This window comes from Calliphora vicina, unplaced genomic scaffold (genome assembly GCF_958450345.1).
Source record: "Calliphora vicina unplaced genomic scaffold, idCalVici1.1 scaffold_95, whole genome shotgun sequence".
Classification (NCBI taxonomy): Eukaryota; Metazoa; Arthropoda; class Insecta; order Diptera; family Calliphoridae; genus Calliphora; species Calliphora vicina.
The window spans coordinates 24,025-50,163 of record NW_027052644.1 but is presented as its reverse complement, the minus strand read 5'-3'; the positions used below and the strand labels follow the sequence as shown (position 1 = coordinate 50,163).

At 34.4% G+C, this 26,139-nt stretch overlaps 1 long non-coding RNA gene across 1 annotated transcript; it reads right to left on the bottom strand.

The window, feature by feature from the left end:
* Positions 1–19,257: 19,257 nt before the first annotated feature.
* LOC135963127 (uncharacterized) lies at positions 19,258–20,695 on the bottom strand. The gene is made up of 2 exons (XR_010576820.1): positions 19,970–20,695; positions 19,258–19,875 (listed from the first exon to the last, which is right to left on the bottom strand). It is a non-coding gene; the product is annotated as an uncharacterized LOC135963127 (long non-coding RNA).
* Between the last annotated feature and the right edge of the window lie 5,444 nt (positions 20,696–26,139).

Sequence of the window (26,139 nt, the reverse complement as noted above, 5' to 3'; positions counted from 1 at the left end):
CGGGTATATCGGACATTTTTCGAAAAATTTCCCAAAATTACCCCAGCTTTTAACGACTTCATATAAATCGCAATTCTAAAGGCCCCTAAAGAGCTAGGAAGCTAATTATTTTTAAATTTGGATTGCATGAGATCGTAGCTTTCTAACAAGGTATAATTTAAGTAGCTAGCATAAATAGTACCCGATATATATGCGGGTATATCAGACATTTTTCGAAAAATGTCCCAAAATTACCCCAGTTTTTAACGACTTCATATAAATCGCAATTTTAAAGGCCGCTAAAGACCTAAGAATTGCATGAGATTGTAGCTTTCTAACAAGGTATAACTTAAGTAGCTAGCATAAACAGTACCCGATATATATGTCCCAAAATTACCCCAGCTTTTAACGACTTCATATAAATCGCAATTCTAAAGGCCCCTAAAGAGCTAGGAAGCTAATTTTTTTTAAATTTGGATTGCATGAGATTGTAGCTTTCTAACAAGGTATAACTTAAGTAGCTAGCATAAATAGTACCCGATATATATGCGGGTATATCGGACATTTTTCGAAAAATTTCCCAAAATTACCCCAGCTTTTAACGACTTCATATAAATCGCAATTCTAAAGGCCCCTAAAGAGCTAGGAAGCTAATTATTTTTAAATTTGGATTGCATGAGATTGTAGCTTTCTAACAAGGTATAATTTAAGTAGCTAGCATAAATAGTACCCGATATATATGCGGGTATATCAGACATTTTTCGAAAAATGTCCCAAAATTACCCCAGTTTTTAACGACTTCATATAAATCGCAATTTTAAAGGCCGCTAAAGACCTAAGAATTGCATGAGATTGTAGCTTTCTAACAAGGTATAACTTAAGTAGCTAGCATAAACAGTACCCGATATATATGTCCCAAAATTACCCCAGCTTTTAACGACTTCATATAAATCGCAATTCTAAAGGCCCCTAAAGAGCTAGGAAGCTAATTATTTTTAAATTTGGATTGCATGAGATTGTAGCTTTCTAACAAGGCATAATTTAAGTAGCTAGCATAAATAGTACCCGATATATATGCGGGTATATCAGACATTTTTCGAAAAATGTCCCAAAATTACCCCAATGTTTTTAACGACTTCATATAAATCGCAATTCTAAAGGCCGCTAAAGAGCTAGGAAACTCATTTTTTTATATTTGGATTGCATGAGATTGTAGCTTTCTAACAAGGTATAACTTAAGTAGCTAGCATAAATAGTACCCGATATATATGCGGGTATATCGGACATTTTTCGCAAAATGTCCCAAAATTACCCCAGTTTTTAACGACTTCATATAAATCGCAATTTTAAAAGGCCATAAAGAGCTAGGAAGCTAATTATTTTTAAATTTGGATTGCATGAGGTTGTAGCTTTCTAACAAGGTATAACTTAAGTAGCTAGCATAAATAGTACCCGATATATATGCGGGTATATCGGACATTTTTCGAAAAATGTCCCAAAATTACCCCAGTTTTTAACGACTTCATATAAATCGCAATTTTAAAAGGCCATAAAGAGCTAGGAAGCTAATTATTTTTAAATTTGGATTGCATGAGATTGTAGCTTTCTAACAAGGTATAACTTAAGTAGCTAGCATAAATAGTACCCGATATATATGCGGGTATATCGGACATTTTTCGCAAAATGTCCCAAAATTACACCAGTTTTTAACGACTTCATATAAATCGTAATTCTAAAGGCCGATAAAGAGCTAGGAAACTCATTTTTTTATATTTGGATTGCAAGAGATTGTAGCTTTCTAACAAGGTATAACTTAAGTAGCTAGCATAAACAGTACCCGATATATATGCGGGTATATCGGACATTTTTCGAAAAATGTCACAAAATTACCCCAGTTTTTAATGACTTCATATAAATCGTAATTCTAAAGGCCGCTAAAGAGCTAGGAAACTCATTTTTTATATTTAGATTGCATGAGATTGTAGCTTTCTAACAAGGTATAACTTAAGTAGCTAGCATAAATAGTACCCGATATATATGCGGGTATATCGGAAATTTTTCGAAAAATGTCCCAAAATTACCCCAGCTTTTAACGACTTCATATAAATCGCAATTCTAAAGGCCCCTAAAGAGCTAGGAAGCTAATTATTTTTAAATTTGGATTGCATGAGATTGTAGCTTTCTAACAAGGTATAATTTAAGTAGCTAGCATAAATAGTACCCGATATATATGCGGGTATATCAGACATTTTTCGAAAAATGTCCCAAAATTACCCCAGTTTTTAACGACTTCATATAAATCGCAATTTTAAAGGCCGCTAAAGAGCTAAGAATTGCATGAGATTGTAGCTTTCTACAATAGTAGTATAAATAGTACCCGATATATATGCGGGTATATCAGACATTTTTCGAAAAATGTCCCAGAATTACCCCAGTTTTTAACGACTTCATATAAATCGCAATTTTAAAGGCCGCTAAAGACCTAAGAATTGCATGAGATTGTAGCTTTCTAACAAGGTATAACTTAAGTAGCTAGCATAAACAGTACCCGATATATATGCGGGTATATCGGACATTTTTCGAAAAATGTCACAAAATTACCCCAGTTTTTAACGACTTCATATAAATCGCAATTCTAAAGGCCGCTAAAGAGCTAGGAAACTCATTTTTTACATTTGGATTGCATGAGATTGTAGCTTTCTAACAAGGTATAACTTAAGTAGCTAGCATAAATAGTACCCGATATATATGCAGGTATATCGGAAATTTTTCGAAAAATGTCCCAAAATTACCCCAGCTTTTAACGACTTCATATAAATCGCAATTCTAAAGGCCCCTAAAGAGCTAGGAAGCTAATTATTTTTAAATGTGGATTGCATGAGATTGTAGCTTTCTAACAAGGTATAATTTAAGTAGCTAGCATAAAGAGTACCCGATATATATGCGGGTATATCAGACATTTTTCGAAAAATGTCCCAAAATTACCCCAGTTTTTAACGACTTCATATAAATCGCAATTCTAAAGGCCGCTAAAGAGCTAGGAAACTCATTTTTTTATATTTGGATTGCATGAGATTGTAGCTTTCTAACAAGGTATAATTTAAGTAGCTAGCATAAATAGTGCCCGATATATATGCAGGTATATCGGAAATTTTTCGAAAAATGTCCCAAAATTACCCCAGTTTTTATATTTGGATTGCATGAGATTGTAGCTTTCTAACAAGGTATAACTTAAGTAGCTAGCATAAACAGTACCCGTTATATATGCGGGTATATCGGACATTTTTCGAAAAATGTCACAAAATTACCCCAGTTTTTAACGACTTCATATAAATCGCAATTCTAAAGGCCGCTAAAGAGCTAGGAAACTCATTTTTTATATTTAGATTGCATGAGATTGTAGCTTTCTAACAAGGTATAATATATATCGGAAATTTTTCGAAAAATGTCCCAAAATTACCCCAGTTTTTAACGACTTCATATAAATCGCAATTTTAAAAGGCCATAAAGAGCTAGGAAGCTAATTATTTTTAAATTTGGATTCCATGAGATTGTAGCTTTCTAACAAGGTATAACTTAAGTAGCTAGCATAAATAGTACCCGATATATATGCGGGTATATGGGACATTTTTCGCAAAATGTCCCAAAATTACCCCAGTTTTTAACGACTTCATATAAATCGCAATTTTAAAAGGCCCTAAAGAGCTAGGAAGCTAAATTTTTTTATATTTGGATTGCATGAGATTGTAGCTTTCTAACAAGGTATAACTTAAGTAGCTAGCATAAATAGTACCCGATATATATGCGGGTATATCGGACATTTTTCGAAAAATGTCCCAAAATTACCCCAGCTTTTAACGACTTCATATAAATCGCAATTCTAAAGGCCCCTAAAGAGCTAGGAAGCTAATTATTTTTAAATTTGGATTGCATGAGATTGTAGCTTTCTAACAAGGTATAATTTAAGTAGCTAGCATAAATAGTACCCGATATATATGCGGGTATATCAGACATTTTTCGAAAAATGTCCCAAAATTACCCTAGTTTTTAACGACTTCATATAAATCGCAATTCTAAAGGCAGCTAAAGAGCTAGGAAACTCATTTTTTTATATTTGGATTGCATGAGATTGTAGCTTTCTAACAAGGTATAATTTAAGTAGCTAGCATAAATAGTGCCCGATATATATGCAGGTATATCGGAAATTTTTCGAAAAATGTCCCAAAATTACCGCAGTTTTTATATTTGGATTGCATGAGATTGTAGCTTTCTAACAAGGTATGGAGTATTTCCGGCGATGCTGTGTAATATCCCGGATACGGCATTATTCCTCTTGGCGGATATCTTCAAGGCCTGTCTCAGTAGAAGGTATCTGCCGCGTGGGTGGAGAGAGGTCAAGGTTGTTTTCATACCAAAGGCCGGTAAGGCCAGCCACTCGAAACCAAAGGATTTTAGACCTATTAGCCTATCGTCTTTTCTTTTGAAGACATTAGAACGACTGATAGATCTACATCTAAGGAGCAATATAGATACTCATCTCATTAGCAACGCTCAACATGCCTACCTCAAGGGTAAATCCGTTGAGAGTGCGCTTCATGAAGTGGTCGGTTGTATAGAGCACAGTCTGAAGCATAGGGAATATACTTTGGCTGCGTTTCTTGATATAGAAGGTGCCTTTAACAACATCAGGACAGAGGCAATTAGGAACTCGTTAGTAGAACTTGGGGTCGACGACTTTCTAGTGAGCTGGATAATCTTAATGCTGGAAAGCAGGATTATCAATTCAACCCTAGGGGACGATGTGATCAGAAGACGGGTTACCAGAGGTACACCACAAGGTGGAGTTCTTTCTCCTCTACTGTGGTTACTGGCGGTTAATCCTATTCTCAGGACCTTCGAATCTAAGGGTAGGAAGATAGTCGCCTATGCGGATGACGTGGTGATCCTGATTAAGGGAAAATTTCTCTCAACTATCAGTGACATCATGCAGGAGTCGCTTAGTGATCTCTCATCCTGGGCAAAGACTAACGGGCTGGGTGTAAACCCATCAAAGACAGAATTGGTGTTGTTTACTAGGAAGTATAAGGTAGTGAACTTCAAATTGCCGAAACTAGACGGCGTCGAGCTGAGTTTATCAGGGGGAGCCAAGTATTTAGGAACCTTCCTTGACAATAAACTGTCATGGAAAATAAATACGCAGGAAAGATTGAAAAGGGGCCTTAATGCCTACTATACATGTAGGAACTCAATTGGCAAAAACTGGGGCTTGCGACCGAGTATGGTTAATTGGATCTACACTTCTGTTGTTAGACCTATTATTACTTATGGCTGCACAGTGTGGTGGGAGGCAATGAGGAAACGTAGCTACAGGGCTATACTCAACAAGGCTCAAAGATGTGCATGTCTGGGTATCACAGGTGCCCTAGGCAGCACCCCGCAGGCGGCGTTGGATATAATCCTGAATCTACTACCCATTGAGATATATGTTGAAAGTGTGGCAGCAAGGAACTTACTCAGACTATCTGAGTTTTCCTTAGTGAAATCCTTGCGGATGGGACACACTATGATACTGTATGAAGCAGGTCTTGTTAGTCAGGGCATTACTCCATCTGGAATCTCTGACTATAAGGTCGCAACCTTCAGCTTTGGTGCTTCACCCCCAGTAGAATTCCCCACTAGGGATAAGTGGGCTGGATCCGATCAACTGTTTGATGGGTGCGCAGTTTTCACAGACGGTTCCAAAATGGATTCTGGTACGGGGGCCGGGGTATATTTGGTCGACCAAGACATCAAGCGCTCATATAGACTCCCTAACGAGTGTAGCGTCTTCCAGGCAGAGATCTTCGCGATCTGGAAAGCCACAGAGTTGATAGGGACACACATAAATAGGGGGTCTGCAGTGACAATATATGTAGACAGTCAGGCAGCACTGAAGGCCTTGGAATGTCATTTAATACACTCCAACCTAGTAGAGGACTGTAGGAGAGCTCTGGAGGAGCTATTGGCACATTACTCAGTGAGATTGTGTTGGGTGCCAGGGCACTGTGATATACAGGGTAACGAGGTAGCAGATGAACTTGCTAGACATGGTTCGGATTTGGACCATGACACTAGGGAACGGGCTGTTAGACCACCCATTTGTCACTACTACAGGGTAATCTACGAAAGATTCCGGGACTGCACGAATCGATCCTGGTGCAGTAGAACAGATTGCAAAGTGTCCAGGGCCTTATGGCCAAGACTGAATGCGAACGCGACTGGGACACTGTTAGAGTTGGATAGGTACAATCTGGGACACTGTTAGAGTTGGATAGGTACAATCTCAGGATTCTAGTAGGAGTGATAACCGGTCACTGCTCAATTGGAGCCTTTAAGGGAAAGTGGGATACTGACACACAGGACTTCTGTAGAGTATGTGGGGATGCAGAGGAGATAGAGACAGTAGAGCACATTATGTGCAACTGCCCTATGCTACAGGGTCATAGACTTAAATGGCTAGGAAATAGATTTCTGGATGAACTTGGTAATGTTGCTGGCTGCAAACTAAGCAACATACTAGGTTTCATTAAGGGAATAGGGTGGCTATTTAAGGGACGTTCTACGGCAGGTCCAAATCCGTGAAAAGACTAATCTTTCCTTTCTTTCTTCTTCTTTTTATCAGACGGAATTTTGGACTTCTTTTTTGCTTATTCTAATGCTATTATCTTTATCTTTTTCTATCTCTATCGAAGGGAATCACAATGGACCTCAAGGTCTCTGGGTGGAAGTACACTTTGTGTACACCCTTCTAAACCTAACCTAAACCTAACCTAACAAGGTATAACTTAAGTACCTAGCATAAATAGTACCCGATATATATGCTGGTATATCGGACATTTTAGGCAAAATGTCCCAAAATTACCCCAGTTTTTAACGACTTCATATAAATCGCAATTTTAAAAGGCCCTAAAGAGCTAGGAAGCTAAATTTTTTTATATTTGGATTGCATGAGATTGTAGCTTTCTAACAAGGTATAACTTAAGTAGCTAGCATAAATAGTACCCGATATATATGCGGGTATATCGGACATTTTTCGAAAAATGTCCCAAAATTACCCCAGTTTTTAACGACTTCATATAAATCGCAATTTTAAAAGGCCCTAAAGAGCTAGGAAGCTAAATTTTTTTATATTTGGATTGCATGAGATTGTAGCTTTCTAACAAGGTATAACTTAAGTAGCTAGCATAAATAGTACCCGATATATATGCGGGTATATCGGACATTTTTCGAAAAATGTAGCTTTCTAACAAGGTATAACTTAAGTAGCTAGCATAAATAGTACCCGATATATATGCGGGTATATCGGACATTTTTCGCAAAATGTGCCAAAATTACCCCAGTTTTTAACGACTTCATATAAATCGCAATTCTAAAGGCCGCTAAAGAGCTAGGAAATTCATTTTTTACATTTGGATTGCATGAGATTGTAGCTTTCTAACAAGGTATAACTTAAGTAGCTAGCATAAATAGTACCCGATATATATGCGGGTATATCGGACATTTTTCGCAAAATGTCCCAAAATTACCCCAGTTTTTAACGACTTCATATAAATCGCAATTCTAAAGGCCCCTAAAGAGCTAGGAAACTCATTTTTTATATTTGGATTGCATGAGATTGTTGCTTTCTAACAAGGTATAACTTAAGTAGCTAGCATAAATAGTGCCCGATATATATGCAGGTATATCGGAAATTTTTCGAAAAATGTCCCAAAATTACCCCAGTTTTTATATTTGGATTGCATGAGATTGTAGCTTTCTAACAAGGTATAACTTAAGTAGCTAGCATAAACAGTACCCGATATATATGCAGGTATATCGGAAATTTTTCGAAAAATGTCCCAAAATTACCCCAGTTTTTATATTTGGATTGCATGAGATTGTAGCTTTCTAACAAGGTATAACTTAAGTAGCTAGCATAAACAGTACCCGATATGTATGCGGGTATATCGGACATTTTTCGAAAAATGTCCCAAAATTACCCCAGTTTTTAACGACTTCATATAAATCGCAATTCTAAAGGCCGCTAAAGAGCTAGGAAACTCATTTTTTATATTTAGATTGCATGAGATTGTAGCTTTCTAACAAGGTATAATATATATCGGAAATTTTTCGAAAAATGTCCCAAAATTACCCCAGCTTTTAACGACTTCATATAAATCGCAATTCTAAAGGCCCCTAAAGAGCTAGGAAGCTAATTATTTTTAAATTTGGATTGCATGAGATTGTAGCTTTCTAACAAGTTATAATTAAAGTAGCTAGCATAAATAGTACCCGATATATATGCGGGTATATCAGACATTTTTCGAAAAATGTCCCAAAATTACCCCAGTTTTTAACGACTTCATATAAATCGCAATTTTAAAGGCCGCTAAAGACCTAAGAATTGCATGAGATTGTAGCTTTCTAACAAGGTATAACTTAAGTAGCTAGCATAAACAGTACCCGATATATATGCGGGTATATCGGACATTTTTCGAAAAATGTCACAAAATTACCCCAGTTTTTAACGACTTCATATAAATCGCAATTCTAAAGGCCGCTAAAGAGCTAGGAAACTCATTTTTTATATTTGGATTGCATGAGATTGTAGCTTTCTAACAAGGTATAACTTAAGTAGCTAGCATAAATAGTGACCGACATATATGCGGGTATATCGGACATTTTAGGCAAAATGTCCCAAAATTACCCCAGTTTTTAACGACTTCATATAAATCGCAATTTTAAAAGGCCATAAAGAGCTAGGAAGCTAATTATTTTTAAATTTGGATTGCATGAGATTGTAGCTTTCTAACAAGGTATAACTTAAGTAGCTAGCATAAATAGTACCCGATATATATGCGGGTATATCGGACATTTTTCGCAAAATGTCCCAAAATTACCCCAGTTTTTAACGACTTCATATAAATCGCAATTTTAAAAGGCCCTAAAGAGCTAGGAAGCTAAATTTTTTTATATTTGGATTGCATGAGATTGTAGCTTTCTAACAAGGTATAACTTAAGTAGCTAGCATAAATAGTACCCGATATATATGCGGGTATATCGGACATTTTTCGAAAAATGTAGCTTTCTAACAAGGTATAACTTAAGTAGCTAGCATAAATAGTACCCGATATATATGCGGGTATATCGGACATTTTTCGCAAAATGTGCCAAAATTACCCCAGTTTTTAACGACCAGACATTTTTCGAAAAATGTCCCAAAATTACCCCAGTTTTTAACGACTTCATATAAATCGCAATTTTAAAGGCCGCTAAAGACCTAAGAATTGCATGAGATTGTAGCTTTCTAACAAGGTATAACTTAAGTAGCTAGCATAAACAGTACCCGATATATATGCGGGTATATCGGACATTTTTCGAAAAATGTCACAAAATTACCCCAGTTTTTAACGACTTCATATAAATCGCAATTCTAAAGGCCGCTAAAGAGCTAGGAAACTCATTTTTTATATTTGGATTGCATGAGATTGTAGCTTTCTAACAAGGTATAACTTAAGTAGCTAGCATAAATAGTACCCGATATATATGCGGGTATATCAGACATTTTTCGAAAAATGTCCCAAAATTACCCCAGTTTTTAACGACTTCATATAAATCGCAATTTTAAAGGCCGCTAAAGACCTAAGAATTGCATGAGATTGTAGCTTTCTAACAAGGTATAACTTAAGTAGCTAGCATAAACAGTACCCGATATATATGCGGGTATATCGGACATTTTTCGAAAAATGTCACAAAATTACCCCAGTTTTTAACGACTTCATATAAATCGCAATTCTAAAGGCCGCTAAAGAGCTAGGAAACTCATTTTTTATATTTGGATTGCATGAGATTGTAGCTTTCTAACAAGGTATAACTTAAGTAGCTAGCATAAATAGTGACCGACATATATGCGGGTATATCGGACATTTTAGGCAAAATGTCCCAAAATTACCCCAGTTTTTAACGACTTCATATAAATCGCAATTTTAAAAGGCCATAAAGAGCTAGGAAGCTAATTATTTTTAAATTTGGATTGCATGAGATTGTAGCTTTCTAACAAGGTATAACTTAAGTAGCTAGCATAAATAGTACCCGATATATATGCGGGTATATCGGACATTTTTCGCAAAATGTCCCAAAATTACCCCAGTTTTTAACGACTTCATATAAATCGCAATTTTAAAAGGCCCTAAAGAGCTAGGAAGCTAAATTTTTTTATATTTGGATTGCATGAGATTGTAGCTTTCTAACAAGGTATAACTTAAGTAGCTAGCATAAATAGTAACCGATATATATGCGGGTATATCGGACATTTTTCGAAAAATGTAGCTTTCTAACAAGGTATAACTTAAGTAGCTAGCATAAATAGTACCCGATATATATGCGGGTATATCGGACATTTTTCGCAAAATGTGCCAAAATTACCCCAGTTTTTAACGACCAGACATTTTTCGAAAAATGTCCCAAAATTACCCCAGTTTTTAACGACTTCATATAAATCGCAATTTTAAAGGCCGCTAAAGACCTAAGAATTGCATGAGATTGTAGCTTTCTAACAAGGTATAACTTAAGTAGCTAGCATAAACAGTACCCGATATATATGCGGGTATATCGGACATTTTTCGAAAAATGTCACAAAATTACCCCAGTTTTTAACGACTTCATATAAATCGCAATTCTAAAGGCCGCTAAAGAGCTAGGAAACTCATTTTTTATATTTGGATTGCATGAGATTGTAGCTTTCTAACAAGGTATAACTTAAGTAGCTAGCATAAATAGTACCCGATATATATGCAGGTATATCGGAAATTTTTCGAAAAATGTCCCAAAATTACCCCAGCTTTTAACGACTTCATATAAATCGCAATTCTAAAGGCCCCTAAAGAGCTAGGAAGCTAATTATTTTTAAATTTGGATTGCATGAGATTGTAGCTTTCTAACAAGGTATAATTTAAGTAGCTAGCATAAATAGTACCCGATATATATGCGGGTATATCAGACATTTTTCGAAAAATGTCCCAAAATTACCCCAGTTTTTAACGACTTCATATAAATCGCAATTCTAAAGGCCGCTAAAGAGCTAGGAAACTCATTTTTTTATATTTGGATTGCATGAGATTGTAGCTTTCTAACAAGGTATAATTTAAGTAGCTAGCATAAATAGTGCCCGATATATATGCAGGTATATCGGAAATTTTTCGAAAAATGTCCCAAAATTACCGCAGTTTTTATATTTGGATTGCATGAGATTGTAGCTTTCTAACAAGGTATAACTTAAGTAGCTAGCATAAACAGTACCCGATATATATGCGGGTATATCGGACATTTTTCGAAAAATGTCACAAAATTACCCCAGTTTTTAACGACTTCATATAAATCGCAATTCTAAAGGCCGCTAAAGAGCTAGGAAACTCATTTTTTATATTTAGATTGCATGAGATTGTAGCTTTCTAACAAGGTATAACTTAGGTAGCTAGCATAAATAGTACCCGATATATATGCAGGTATATCGGAAATTTTTCGAAAAATGTCCCAAAATTACCCCAGCTTTTAACGACTTCATATAAATCGCAATTCTAAAGGCCCCTAAAGAGCTAGGAAGCTAATTATTTTTAAATTTGGATTGCATGAGATTGTAGCTTTCTAACAAGGTATAATTTAAGTAGCTAGCATAAATAGTACCCGATATATATGCGGGTATATCAGACATTTTTCGAAAAATGTCCCAAAATTACCCCAGTTTTTAACGACTTCATATAAATCGCAATTCTAAAGGCCGCTAAAGAGCTAGGAAACTCATTTTTTTATATTTGGATTGCATGAGATTGTAGCTTTCTAACAAGGTATAATTTAAGTAGCTAGCATAAATAGTGCCCGATATATATGCAGGTATATCGGAAATTTTTCGAAAAATGTCCCAAAATTACCGCAGTTTTTATATTTGGATTGCATGAGATTGTAGCTTTCTAACAAGGTATAACTTAAGTAGCTAGCATAAACAGTACCCGATATATATGCGGGTATATCGGACATTTTTCGAAAAATGTCACAAAATTACCCCAGTTTTTAACGACTTCATATAAATCGCAATTCTAAAGGCCGCTAAAGAGCTAGGAAACTCATTTTTTATATTTAGATTGCATGAGATTGTAGCTTTCTAACAAGGTATAACTTAGGTAGCTAGCATAAATAGTACCCGATATATATGCAGGTATATCGGAAATTTTTCGAAAAATGTCCCAAAATTACCCCAGCTTTTAACGACTTCATATAAATCGCAATTCTAAAGGCCCCTAAAGAGCTAGGAAGCTAATTATTTTTAAATTTGGATTGCATGAGATTGTAGCTTTCTAACAAGGTATAATTTAAGTAGCTAGCATAAATAGTACCCGATATATATGCGGGTATATCAGACATTTTTCGAAAAATGTCCCAAAATTACCCCAGTTTTTAACGACTTCATATAAATCGCAATTTTAAAGGCCGCTAAAGAGCTAAGAATTGCATGAGATTGTAGCTTTCTAACAAGGTATAACTTAAGTAGCTAGCATAAACAGTACCCGATATATATGCGGGTATATCGGACATTTTTCCAAAAATGTCACAAAATTGCCCCAGTTTTTAACGACTTCATATAAATCGCAATTCTAAAGGCCGCTAAAGAGCTAGGAAACTCATTTTTTATATTTGGATTGCATGAGATTGTAGCTTTCTAACAAGGTATAATTTAAGTAGCTAGCATAAATAGTACCCGATATATATGCGGGTATATCAGACATTTTTCGAAAAATGTCCCAAAATTACCCCAGTTTTTAACGACTTCATATAAATCGCAATTTTAAAGGCCGCTAAAGAGCTAAGAATTGCATGAGATTGTAGCTTTCTAACAAGGTATAACTTAAGTAGCTAGCATAAACAGTACCCGATATATATGCGGGTATATCGGACATTTTTCCAAAAATGTCACAAAATTGCCCCAGTTTTTAACGACTTCATATAAATCGCAATTCTAAAGGCCGCTAAAGAGCTAGGAAACTCATTTTTTATATTTGGATTGCATGAGATTGTAGCTTTCTAACAAGGTATAACTTAAGTAGCTAGCATAAACAGTACCCGATATATATGCGGGTATATCGGACATTTTCCGCAAAATGTCCCAAAATTACCACAGTTTTTAACGACTTCATACAAATCGCAATTCTAAAGGCCGCTAAAGAGCTAGGAAACTCATTTTTTTTATATTTGGATTGCATGAGATTGTAGCTTTCTAACAAGGTATAATTTAAGTAGCTAGCATAAATAGTGCCCGATATATATGCAGGTATATCGGAAATTTTTCGAAAAATGTCCCAAAATTACCGCAGTTTTTATATTTGGATTGCATGAGATTGTAGCTTTCTAACAAGGTATAACTTAAGTAGCTAGCATAAACAGTACCCGATATATATGCGGGTATATCGGACATTTTTCGAAAAATGTCACAAAATTACCCCAGTTTTTAACGACTTCATATAAATCGCAATTCTAAAGGCCGCTAAAGAGCTAGGAAACTCATTTTTTATATTTAGATTGCATGAGATTGTAGCTTTCTAACAAGGTATAACTTAAGTAGCTAGCATAAATAGTACCCGATATATATGCAGGTATATCGGAAATTTTTCGAAAAATGTCCCAAAATTACCCCAGCTTTTAACGACTTCATATAAATCGCAATTCTAAAGGCCCCTAAAGAGCTAGGAAGCTAATTATTTTTAAATTTGGATTGCATGAGATTGTAGCTTTCTAACAAGGTATAATTTAAGTAGCTAGCATAAATAGTACCCGATATATATGCGGGTATATCAGACATTTTTCGAAAAATGTCCCAAAATTACCCCAGTTTTTAACGACTTCATATAAATCGCAATTTTAAAGGCCGCTAAAGAGCTAAGAATTGCATGAGATTGTAGCTTTCTAACAAGGTATAACTTAAGTAGCTAGCATAAACAGTACCCGATATATATGCGGGTATATCGGACATTTTTCCAAAAATGTCACAAAATTACCCCAGTTTTTAACGACTTCATATAAATCGCAATTCTAAAGGCCGCTAAAGAGCTAGGAAACTCATTTTTTATATTTGGATTGCATGAGATTGTAGCTTTCTAACAAGGTATAACTTAAGTAGCTAGCATAAATAGTACCCGATATATATGCGGGTATATCGGACATTTTCCGCAAAATGTCCCAAAATTACCCCAGTTTTTAACGACTTCATATAAATCGCAATTTTAAAAGGCCATAAAGAGCTAGGAAGCTAATTATTTTTAAATTTGGATTGCATGAGATTGTAGCTTTCTAACAAGGTATAACTTAAGTAGCTAGCATAAATAGTACCCGATATATATGCGGGTATATCGCTAAAGAGCTAGGAAACTCATTTTTTATATTTGGATTGCATGAGATTGTAGCTTTCTAACAAGGTATAACTTAAGTAGCTAGCATAAATAGTGACCGATATATATGCAGGTATATCGGAAATTTTTCGAAAAATGTCCCAAAATTACCCCAGTTTTTAACGACTTCATATAAATCGCAATTTTAAAAGGCCCTAAAGAGCTAGGAAGCTAAATTTTTTTATATTTGGATTGCATGAGATTGTAGCTTTCTAACAAGGTATAACTTAAGTAGCTAGCATAAATAGTACCCGATATATATGCGGGTATATCGGACATTTTTCGCAAAATGTCCCAAAATTACCCCAGTTTTTAACGACTTCATATAAATCGCAATTTTAAAAGGCCCTAAAGAGCCAGGAAGCTAAATTTTTTTATATTTGGATTGCATGAGATTGTAGCTAGGAAACTCATTTTTTTATATTTGGATTGCATGAGATTGTAGCTTTCTAACAAGGTATAACTTAAGTAGCTAGCATAAATAGTGCCCTATATATATGCAGGTATATCGGAAATTTTTCGAAAAATGTCCCAAAATTACCCCAGTTTTTATATTTGGATTGCATGAGATTGTAGCTTTCTAACAAGGTATAACTTAAGTAGCTAGCATAAATAGTACCCGATATATATGCAGGTATATCGGAAATTTTTCGAAAAATGTCCCAAAATTACCCCAGCTTTTAACGACTTCATATAAATCGCAATTCTAAAGGCCGCTAAAGAGCTAGGAAACTCATTTTTTATATTTAGATTGCATGAGATTGTAGCTTTCTAACAAGGTATAACTTCAGTAGCTAGCATAAATAGTACCCGATATATATGCAGGTATATCGGAAATTTTTCGAAAAATTTCCCAAAATTACCCCAGCTTTTAACGACTTCATATAAATCGCAATTCTAAAGGCCCCTAAAGAGCTAGGAAGCTAATTATTTTTAAATTTGGATTGCATGAGATTGTAGCTTTCTAACAAGGTATAATTTAAGTAGCTAGCATAAATAGTACCCGATATATATGCAGGTATATTTGGATTGCATGAGATTGTAGCTAGGAAACTCATTTTTTTTATATTTGGATTTATATTTGAGATTGTAGCTTTCTAACAAGGTATAATTTAAGTAGCTAGCATAAATAGTACCCGATATATATGCAGGTATATTTGGATTGCATGAGATTGTAGCTAGGAAACTCATTTTTTTATATTTGGATTGCATGAGATTGTAGCTTTCTAACAAGGTATAACTTAAGTAGCTAGCATAAATAGTGCCCTATATATATGCAGGTATATCGGAAATTTTTCGAAAAATGTCCCAAAATTACCCCAGTTTTTATATTTGGATTGCATGAGATTGTAGCTTTCTAACAAGGTATAACCTAAGTAGCTAGCATAAATAGTACCCGATATATATGCAGGTATATCGGAAATTTTTCGAAAAATGTCCCAAAATTACCCCAGCTTTTAACGACTTCATATAAATCGCAATTCTAAAGGCCGCTAAAGAGCTAGGAAACTCATTTTTTATATTTAGATTGCATGAGATTGTAGCTTTCTAACAAGGTATAACTTAAGTAGCTAGCATAAATAGTGCCCTATATATATGCAGGTATATCGGAAATTTTTCGAAAAATGTCCCAAAATTACCCCAGTTTTTATATTTGGATTGCATGAGATTGTAGCTTTCTAACAAGGTATAACTTAAGTAGCTAGCATAAACAGCACCCGATATATATGCAGGTATATCGGAAATTTTTCGAAAAATGTCCCAAAATTACCCCAGTTTTTATATTTGGATTGCATGAGATTGTAGCTTTCTAACAAGGTATAACTTAAGTAGCTAGCATAAATAGTGCCCTATATATATGCAGGTATATCGGAAATTTTTCGAAAAATGTCCCAAAATTACCCCAGTTTTTATATTTGGATTGCATGAGATTGTAGCTTTCTAACAAGGTATAACTTAAGTAGCTAGCATAAACAGCACCCGATATATATGCAGGTATATCGGAAATTTTTCGAAAAATGTCCCAAAATTACCCCAGCTTTTAACGACTTCATATAAATCGCAATTCTAAAGGCCCCTAAAGAGCTAGGAAGCTAATTATTTTTAAATTTGGATTGCATGAGATTGTAGCTTTCTAACAAGGTATAATTTAAGTAGCTAGCGTAAATAGTACCCGATATATATGCGGGTATATCAGACATTTTTCGAAAAATGTCCCAAAATTACCCCAGTTTTTAACGACTTCATATAAATCGCAATTCTAAAGGCCGCTAAAGAGCTAGGAAACTCATTTTTTTATATTTGGATTGCATGGGATTGTAGCTTTATAACAAGGTATAACTTAAGTAGTGTCGTGTGCACCCTGTGAATGATGAGAAGAGGTTGGCAACGCGAAAAATGATGAAAGATGTCAAATGGGTTTTGACAGAGAAGAAAAAAAAAAAGGAAATGGACTAGAAGGAATAAATAGAAAAAAAAAAAAACAAACAAATGGTAGGCGCCAGGCAAAGTAGATTGCTGACAATCTATTTTGCCTGGAAAAGATGGAACGTTACCGAGGTGATGAGCTGGTAGATTACCTTGGTATCGATCTCTTTTGCTGTGGATCGGATTGGTGAGAAGTTAGGTGGCGCACCGTAAAATAAAAAAAGATTGTGACTATAAGTTTTTGGTGAAAATTTTATTTAACTAAAAACCTTAAATAAAAAATATAGAAAAGAACAAAAAAAAAAGGTTAAAACAAAATATAAATTAAAGCTAAAAACTAAAGCTAAAAACTAAAACTAAAGCTAAAACTAAAGCTAAAAACTAAAACTAAAGCTAAAAACTAAAACTAAAGCTAAAAAAAACTAAAACTAAAGCTAAAATATAAAAGTAAAGCTAAAAATAAATATTAAATAAAAAGGAAAAACAAAAGAAAAGAACAAAAAAAAGAAACATTAAATATAAAATTAAAATTATAAAATTAAATAAAAACGCCAAATTATCGCCAACCACACCCGCCACGAAAAAGATTCCATCCGCATCCTCGCATCCTCAAATCATTTACATACACCATCAGCATTAATCCATAATCATCCTTGTCAACCGGCAACGTTCCATCATCCTAGTCATCAGCTTCTCCAATAGTACATCAGCCTCCATCATTCATCCGTTTCCTTTTTTCCATCCATCATCATCAGCGTTGTCAGCATCTCCTGCATCATCATCCATCAGAAGCACCTCAGCAATCATCATCAGCATCTGCATAAACAGTCTCAGGTATCTGCAAAGTAAAAATTTTAAGTATTTATAGTTATTTTTATATATTTAATTTCTATATTTTTTTTTGTGTATAAGCGGTTAAAGCTAGAATTTACCTTTTTTTTATTACCTAAATAATAAATTAATTCCTCGGAGAAGTGAGGGGAAATACTTAGGGCCATAAAAAATGAGCTCATTTTGTAGGGTCATTTAGTTATTTAGTAAGCCATATGTTGGGCACCATAGGTACCTAAAAGAAAAGTTAAACTCTCCTAGAAAATAATATAAAAATAAATATAACCTAAAAAGAAAATAAAGAAAAAGATATATATAATAAATATATTTTTACATAAATGCTTAAAATACATACCGAATTACCTGTAAAAACTGTTAAAAAGAATTAAAATTAAATTAAATATTAAAATAAGATAAGGAAAATTTTGTTAATAAAAGAAATAATGATATTTATAATGTATAAATGAAATTATGAGTGTTGTCATTTAACATGATGGAATAAATTAAATTTTAAGCGGCGGTAAGTAGGGGAAATTTAGTTGCAGGTATGGTTTGGGACGTCAAGAAGAGGACGTCATGGCGAGGGTCAAACCTCGAGTGGGAGGGCAATACATTTGTGTATAAGTATGACCGGTAGGGAGATGCAGCCAAGACTTCGAGCCCCTAACAAATAAAAAAAAAATACATACATAGCTGGTATGATTTTTTGTGTTAGTGTGTGTCCATGGTCCAGGTTGCCGGCAAGAACCACCCCCATCCGGCGAGCTTCAGCCGAGCTTAACGCGGGCATACCAGCGCCGCTGGCAATCTGGCCACTCATTGTTTTGTTTTCTTTATGTTTGTCTTCCGTGCAAACATGTTACACACCACTTCACAAAATGGCGCCCAACGTGGGGCCCGAAGTAGACCAATAGCCTGAATTTTTAATTTTTTTTAACTTTTTAATTTTATTCCAAATTTGATTTGTCGCAATTGCGTATGGCCAGTTAGGTCAATGCAAAGAGTCCCTAAGCTGTAGCGACGCAGTTGGACAAATAATTTTTGAGTTTCTTTTTCCTTTTTTTTATTGCTTTTCCATAGGTGTGAATCCTTAATAGTGCATGACCAATATTGTACACACCTACGTAAGTCCCGAACGGCAGGACAACCAAGTCCGGTTCGCGTTGCGACGTATGGTGTGGGCAATATAGTCATGTAGCATTATGGATTCACCAGCCTATCCTTTCCTAACAGCTTGAGGCTCTCATAAGAGTTATAAATATAGCTAACGAAATGTAGATTTGCTCAAGTTGTGAGGAAAGGATAGCTTAACCAGCCAAAACACAAATCCCTATAAATAAATATTTAGTGACTTACCGTTTTGTCCACTGTGAGATGGTTAGGGTAGTCCAAATATTCCGGGATGTTAATCCAAATGTTTGCTGCACCCTAACAATCGACCAGTACTATCCCATTTTAAATCCATTCAATTTCCTTTCCTTTTTTTATTACTGCATCTCCTGAAACCAGATAAAAAAAAAAAAAATTAGGTCATATTTATACACAAATCAGCAATGTAAATTGTGACTATAAGTTTTTGGTGAAAATTTTATTTAACTAAAAACCTTAAATAAAAAATATAGAAAAGAACAAAAAAAAAAGGTTAAAACAAAATATAAAACTAAAGCTAAAAACTAAAACTAAAGCTAAAAACTAAAACTAAAGCTAAAAACTAAAACTAAAGCTAAAAACTAAAACTAAAGCTAAAAACTAAAACTAAAGCTAAAAAACTAAAACTAAAGCTAAAATATAAAAGTAAAGCTAAAAATAAATATTAAATAAAAAGGAAAAACAAAAGAAAAGAACAAAAAAAGGAAACATTAAATATAAAATTAAAATTATAAAATTAAATAAAAACGCCAAATTATCGCCAACCACACCCGCCACGAAAAAGATTCCATCCGCATCCTCGCATCCTCAAATCATTTACATACACCATCAGCATTAATCCATAATCATCCTTGTCAACCGGCAACGTTCCATCATCCTAGTCATCAGCTTCTCCAATAGTACATCAGCCTCCATCATTCATCCGTTTCCTTTTTTCCATCCATCATCATCAGCGTTGTCAGCATCTCCTGCATCATCATCCATCAGAAGCACCTCAGCAATCATCATCAGCATCTGCATAAACAGTCTCAGGTATCTGCAAAGTAAAAATTTTAAGTATTTATAGTTATTTTTATATATTTAATTTCTATATTTTTTTTTGTGTATAAGCGGTTAAAGCTAGAATTTACCTTTTTTTTATTACCTAAATAATAAATTAATTCCTCGGAGAAGTGAGGGGAAATACTTAGGGCCATAAAAAATGAGCTCATTTTGTAGGGTCATTTAGTTATTTAGTAAGCCATATGTTGGGCACCATAGGTACCTAAAAGAAAAGTTAAACTCTCCTAGAAAATAATATAAAAATAAATATAACCTAAAAAGAAAATAAAGAAAAAGATATATATAATAAATATATTTTTACATAAATGCTTAAAATACATACCGAATTACCTGTAAAAACTGTTAAAAAGAATTAAAATTAAATTAAATATTAAAATAAGATAAGGAAAATTTTGTTAATAAAAGAAATAATGATATTTATAATGTATAAATGAAATTATGAGTGTTGTCATTTAACATGATGGAATAAATTAAATTTTAAGCGGCGGTAAGTAGGGGAAATTTAGTTGCAGGTATGGTTTGGGACGTCAAGAAGAGGACGTCATGGCGAGGGTCAAACCTCGAGTGGGAGGGCAATACATTTGTGTATAAGTATGACCGGTAGGGAGATGCAGCCAAGATTTCGAGCCCCTAACAAATAAAAAAAAAATACATACATAGCTGGTATGATTTTTTGTGTTAGTGTGTGTCCATGGTCCAGGTTGCCGGCAAGAACCACCCCCATCCGGCGAGCTTCAGCCGAGCTTAACGCGGGCATACCAGCGCCGCTGGCAATCTGGCCACTCATTGTTTTGTTTTCTTTATGTTTGTCTTCCGTGCAAACATGTTACACACCACTTCACAGTAGCTAGCATAAATAGTGCCCGATATATATGCAGGTATATCGGAAATTTTTCGAAAAATGTCCCAAAATTACCCCAGTTTTTAACGACTTCATATAAATCGCAATTTTAAAAGGCCATAAAGAGCTAGGAAGCTAATTATTTTTAAATTTGGATTGCATGAGATTGTAGCTTTCTAACAAGGTATAACTTAAGTAGCTAGCATAAATAGTACCCAATATATATGCAGGTATATCGGAAATTTTTCGAAAAATGTCCCAAAATTACCCCAGCTTTTAACGACTTCATATAAATCGCAATTCTAAAGGCCCCTAAAGAGCTAGGAAGCTAATTATTTTTAAATTTGGATTGCATGGGATTGTAGCTTTCTAACAAGGTATAATTTAAGTAGCTAGCATAAATAGTACCCGATATATATGCGGGTATATCAGACATTTTTCGAAAAATGTCCCAAAATTACCCCAGTTTTTAACGACTTCATATAAATCGCAATTCTAAAGGCCGCTAAAGAGCTAGGAAACTCATTTTTTTTATATTTGGATTGCATGGGATTGTAGCTTTATAACAAGGTATAACTTAAGTAGCTAGCATAAATAGTGCCCGATATATATGCAGGTATATCGGAAATTTTTCGAAAAATGTCCCAAAATTACCCCAGTTTTTAACGACTTCATATAAATCGCAATTTTAAAAGGCCATAAAGAGCTAGGAAGCTAATTATTTTTAAATTTGGATTGCATGAGATTGTAGCTTTCTAACAAGGTATAACTTAAGTAGCTAGCATAAATAGTACCCGATATATATGCGGGTATATCGGACATTTTTCGCAAAATGTCCCAAAATTACCCCAGATTTTAACGACTTCATATAAATCGCAATTTTAAAAGGCCATAAAGGGCTAGAGCTAGAGCTAAATTTGGATTGCATGAGATTGTTGCTTTCTAACAAGGTATAACTTAAGTAGCTAGCATAAATAGTACCCGATTGTAGCTTTATAACAAGGTATAACTTAAGTAGCTAGCATAAATAGTGCCCGATATATATGCAGGTATATCGGAAATTTTTCGAAAAATTTCCCAAAATTACCCCAGTTTTTAACGACTTCATATAAATCGCAATTTTAAATGGCCATAAAGAGCTAGGAAGCTAATTATTTTTAAATTTGGATTGCATGAGATTGTAGCTTTCTAACAAGGTATAACTTAAGTAGCTAGCATAAATAGTGCCCGATATATATGCAGGTATATCGGAAATTTTTCGAAAAATGTCCCAAAATTACCCCAGTTTTTAACGACTTCATATAAATCGCAATTTTAAAAGGCCCTAAAGAGCTAGGAAGCTAATTATTTTTAAATTTGGATTGCATGGGATTGTAGCTTTCTAACAAGGTATAACTTAAGTAGCTAGCATAAATAGTACCCGATATATATGCGGGTATATCGGACATTTTTCGCAAAATGTCCCAAAATTACCCCAGATTTTAACGACTTCATATAAATCGCAATTTTAAAAGGCCATAAAGAGCTAGAGCTAGAGATATATGCGGGTATATAAATTTGGATTGCATGAGATTGTAGCTTTCTAACAAGGTATAATTTAAGTAGCTAGCATAAATAGTACCCGATATATATGCGGGTATATCCGACATTTTTCGAAAAATGTCCCAAAATTACCCCAGTTTTTAACGACTTCATATAAATCGCAATTCTAAAGGCCGCTAAAGAGCTAGGAAACTCATTTTTTTATATTTGGATTGCATGGGATTGTAGCTTTATAACAAGGTATAACTTAAGTAGCTAGCATAAATAGTGCCCGATATATATGCAGGTATATCGGAAATTTTTCGAAAAATGTCCCAAAATTACCCCAGTTTTTAACGACTTCATATAAATCGCAATTTTAAAAGGCCATAAAGAGCTAGGAAGCTAATTATTTTTAAATTTGGATTGCATGAGATTGTAGCTTTCTAACAAGGTATAACTTAAGTAGCTAGCATAAATAGTACCCGATATATATGCGGGTATATCGGACATTTTTCGCAAAATGTCCCAAAATTACCCCAGATTTTAACGACTTCATATAAATCGCAATTTTAAAAGGCCATAAAGGGCTAGAGCTAGAGCTAAATTTGGATTGCATGAGATTGTTGCTTTCTAACAAGGTATAACTTAAGTAGCTAGCATAAATAGTACCCGATTGTAGCTTTATAACAAGGTATAACTTAAGTAGCTAGCATAAATAGTGCCCGATATATATGCAGGTATATCGGAAATTTTTCGAAAAATGTCCCAAAATTACCCCAGTTTTTAACGACTTCATATAAATCGCAATTTTAAATGGCCATAAAGAGCTAGGAAGCTAATTATTTTTAAATTTGGATTGCATGAGATTGTAGCTTTCTAACAAGGTATAACTTAAGTAGCTAGCGTAAATAGTACCCGATATATATGCGGGTATATCGGACATTTTTCGCAAAATGTCCCAAAATTACCCCAGATTTTAACGACTTCATATAAATCGCAATTTTAAAAGGCCATAAAGAGCTAGAGCTAGAGATATATGCGGGATATATATCGGACATTTTTCGAAAAATGTCCCAAAATTACCCCAGTTTTTAACGACTTCATATAAATCGCAATTCTAAAGGCCGCTAAAGAGCTAGGAAGCTAAATTTTTTTATATTTGGATTGCATGAGATTGTAGCTTTCTAACAAGGTATAACTTAAGTAGCTAGCATAAATAGTACCCGGTATATATGCGGGTATATCGGACATTTTTCGAAAAATGTCACAAAATTACCCCAGTTTTTAACGACTTCATATAAATCGCAATTCTAAAGGCCGCTAAAGAGCTAGGAAGCTAATTATTTTTAAATTTGGATTGCATGAGATTGTAGCTTTCTAACAAGGTATAACTTAAGTAGCTAGCATAAATAGTGCCCGATATATATGCAGGTATATCGGAAATTTTTCGAAAAATGTCCCAAAATTACCCCAGTTTTTAACGACTTCATATAAATCGCAATTTTAAAAGGCCCTAAAGAGCTAGGAAGCTAATTATTTTTAAATTTGGATTGCATGGGATTGTAGCTTTCTAACAAGGTATAACTTAAGTAGCTAGCATAAATAGTACCCGATATATATGCGGGTATATCGGACATTTTTCGCAAAATGTCCCAAAATTACCCCAGATTTTAACGACTTCATATAAATCGCAATTTTAAAAGGCCATAAAGAGCTAGAGCTAGAGATATATGCGGGTATATCGGACATTTTTCGCAAAATGTCCCAAAATTACCCCAGTTTTTAACGACTTCATATAAATCGCAATTTTAAAAGGCCCTAAAGAGCTAGGAAGCTAAATTTTTTTATATTTGCATTGCATGATATTGTAGCTTTCTAACAAGGTATAACTTAAGTAGCTAGCATAAATAGTACCCAATATATATGCAGGTATATCGGAAATTTTTCGAAAAATGTCCCAAAATTACCCCAGCTTTTAACGACTTCATATAAATCGCAATTCTAAAGGCCCCTAAAGAGCTAGGAAGCTAATTATTTTTAAATTTGGATTGCATGAGATTGTAGCTTTCTAACAAGGTATAACTTAAGTAGCTAGCATAAATAGTGCCCGATATATATGCAGGTATATCGGAAATTTTTCGAAAAATGTCCCAAAATTACCCCAGTTTTTAACGACTTCATATAAATCGCAATTTTAAAAGGCCATAAAGAGCTAGGAAGCTAATTATTTTTAAATTTGGATTGCATGAGATTGTAGCTTTCTAACAAGGTATAACTTAAGTAGCTAGCATAAATAGTACCCGATATATATGCGGGTATATCGGACATTTTTCGCAAAATGTCCCAAAATTACCCCAGATTTTAACGACTTCATATAAATCGCAATTTTAAAAGGCCATAAAGGGCTAGAGCTAGAGCTAAATTTGGATTGCATGAGATTGTTGCTTTCTAACAAGGTATAACTTAAGTAGCTAGCATAAATAGTACCCGATTGTAGCTTTATAACAAGGTATAACTTAAGTAGCTAGCATAAATAGTGCCCGATATATATGCAGGTATATCGGAAATTTTTCGAAAAATGTCCCAAAATTACCCCAGTTTTTAACGACTTCATATAAATCGCAATTTTAAATGGCCATAAAGAGCTAGGAAGCTAATTATTTTTAAATTTGGATTGCATGAGATTGTAGCTTTCTAACAAGGTATAACTTAAGTAGCTAGCGTAAATAGTACCCGATATATATGCGGGTATATCGGACATTTTTCGCAAAATGTCCCAAAATTACCCCAGATTTTAACGACTTCATATAAATCGCAATTTTAAAAGGCCATAAAGAGCTAGAGCTAGAGATATATGCGGGATATATATCGGACATTTTTCGAAAAATGTCCCAAAATTACCCCAGTTTTTAACGACTTCATATAAATCGCAATTCTAAAGGCCGCTAAAGAGCTAGGAAGCTAAATTTTTTTATATTTGGATTGCATGAGATTGTAGCTTTCTAACAAGGTATAACTTAAGTAGCTAGCATAAATAGTACCCGGTATATATGCGGGTATATCGGACATTTTTCGAAAAATGTCACAAAATTACCCCAGTTTTTAACGACTTCATATAAATCGCAATTCTAAAGGCCGCTAAAGAGCTAGGAAGCTAATTATTTTTAAATTTGGATTGCATGAGATTGTAGCTTTCTAACAAGGTATAACTTAAGTAGCTAGCATAAATAGTGCCCGATATATATGCAGGTATATCGGAAATTTTTCGAAAAATGTCCCAAAATTACCCCAGTTTTTAACGACTTCATATAAATCGCAATTTTAAAAGGCCCTAAAGAGCTAGGAAGCTAATTATTTTTAAATTTGGATTGCATGGGATTGTAGCTTTCTAACAAGGTATAACTTAAGTAGCTAGCATAAATAGTACCCGATATATATGCGGGTATATCGGACATTTTTCGCAAAATGTCCCAAAATTACCCCAGATTTTAACGACTTCATATAAATCGCAATTTTAAAAGGCCATAAAGAGCTAGAGCTAGAGATATATGCGGGTATATCGGACATTTTTCGCAAAATGTCCCAAAATTACCCCAGTTTTTAACGACTTCATATAAATCGCAATTTTAAAAGGCCCTAAAGAGCTAGGAAGCTAAATTTTTTTATATTTGCATTGCATGATATTGTAGCTTTCTAACAAGGTATAACTTAAGTAGCTAGCATAAATAGTACCCAATATATATGCAGGTATATCGGAAATTTTTCGAAAAATGTCCCAAAATTACCCCAGCTTTTAACGACTTCATATAAATCGCAATTCTAAAGGCCCCTAAAGAGCTAGGAAGCTAATTATTTTTAAATTTGGATTGCATG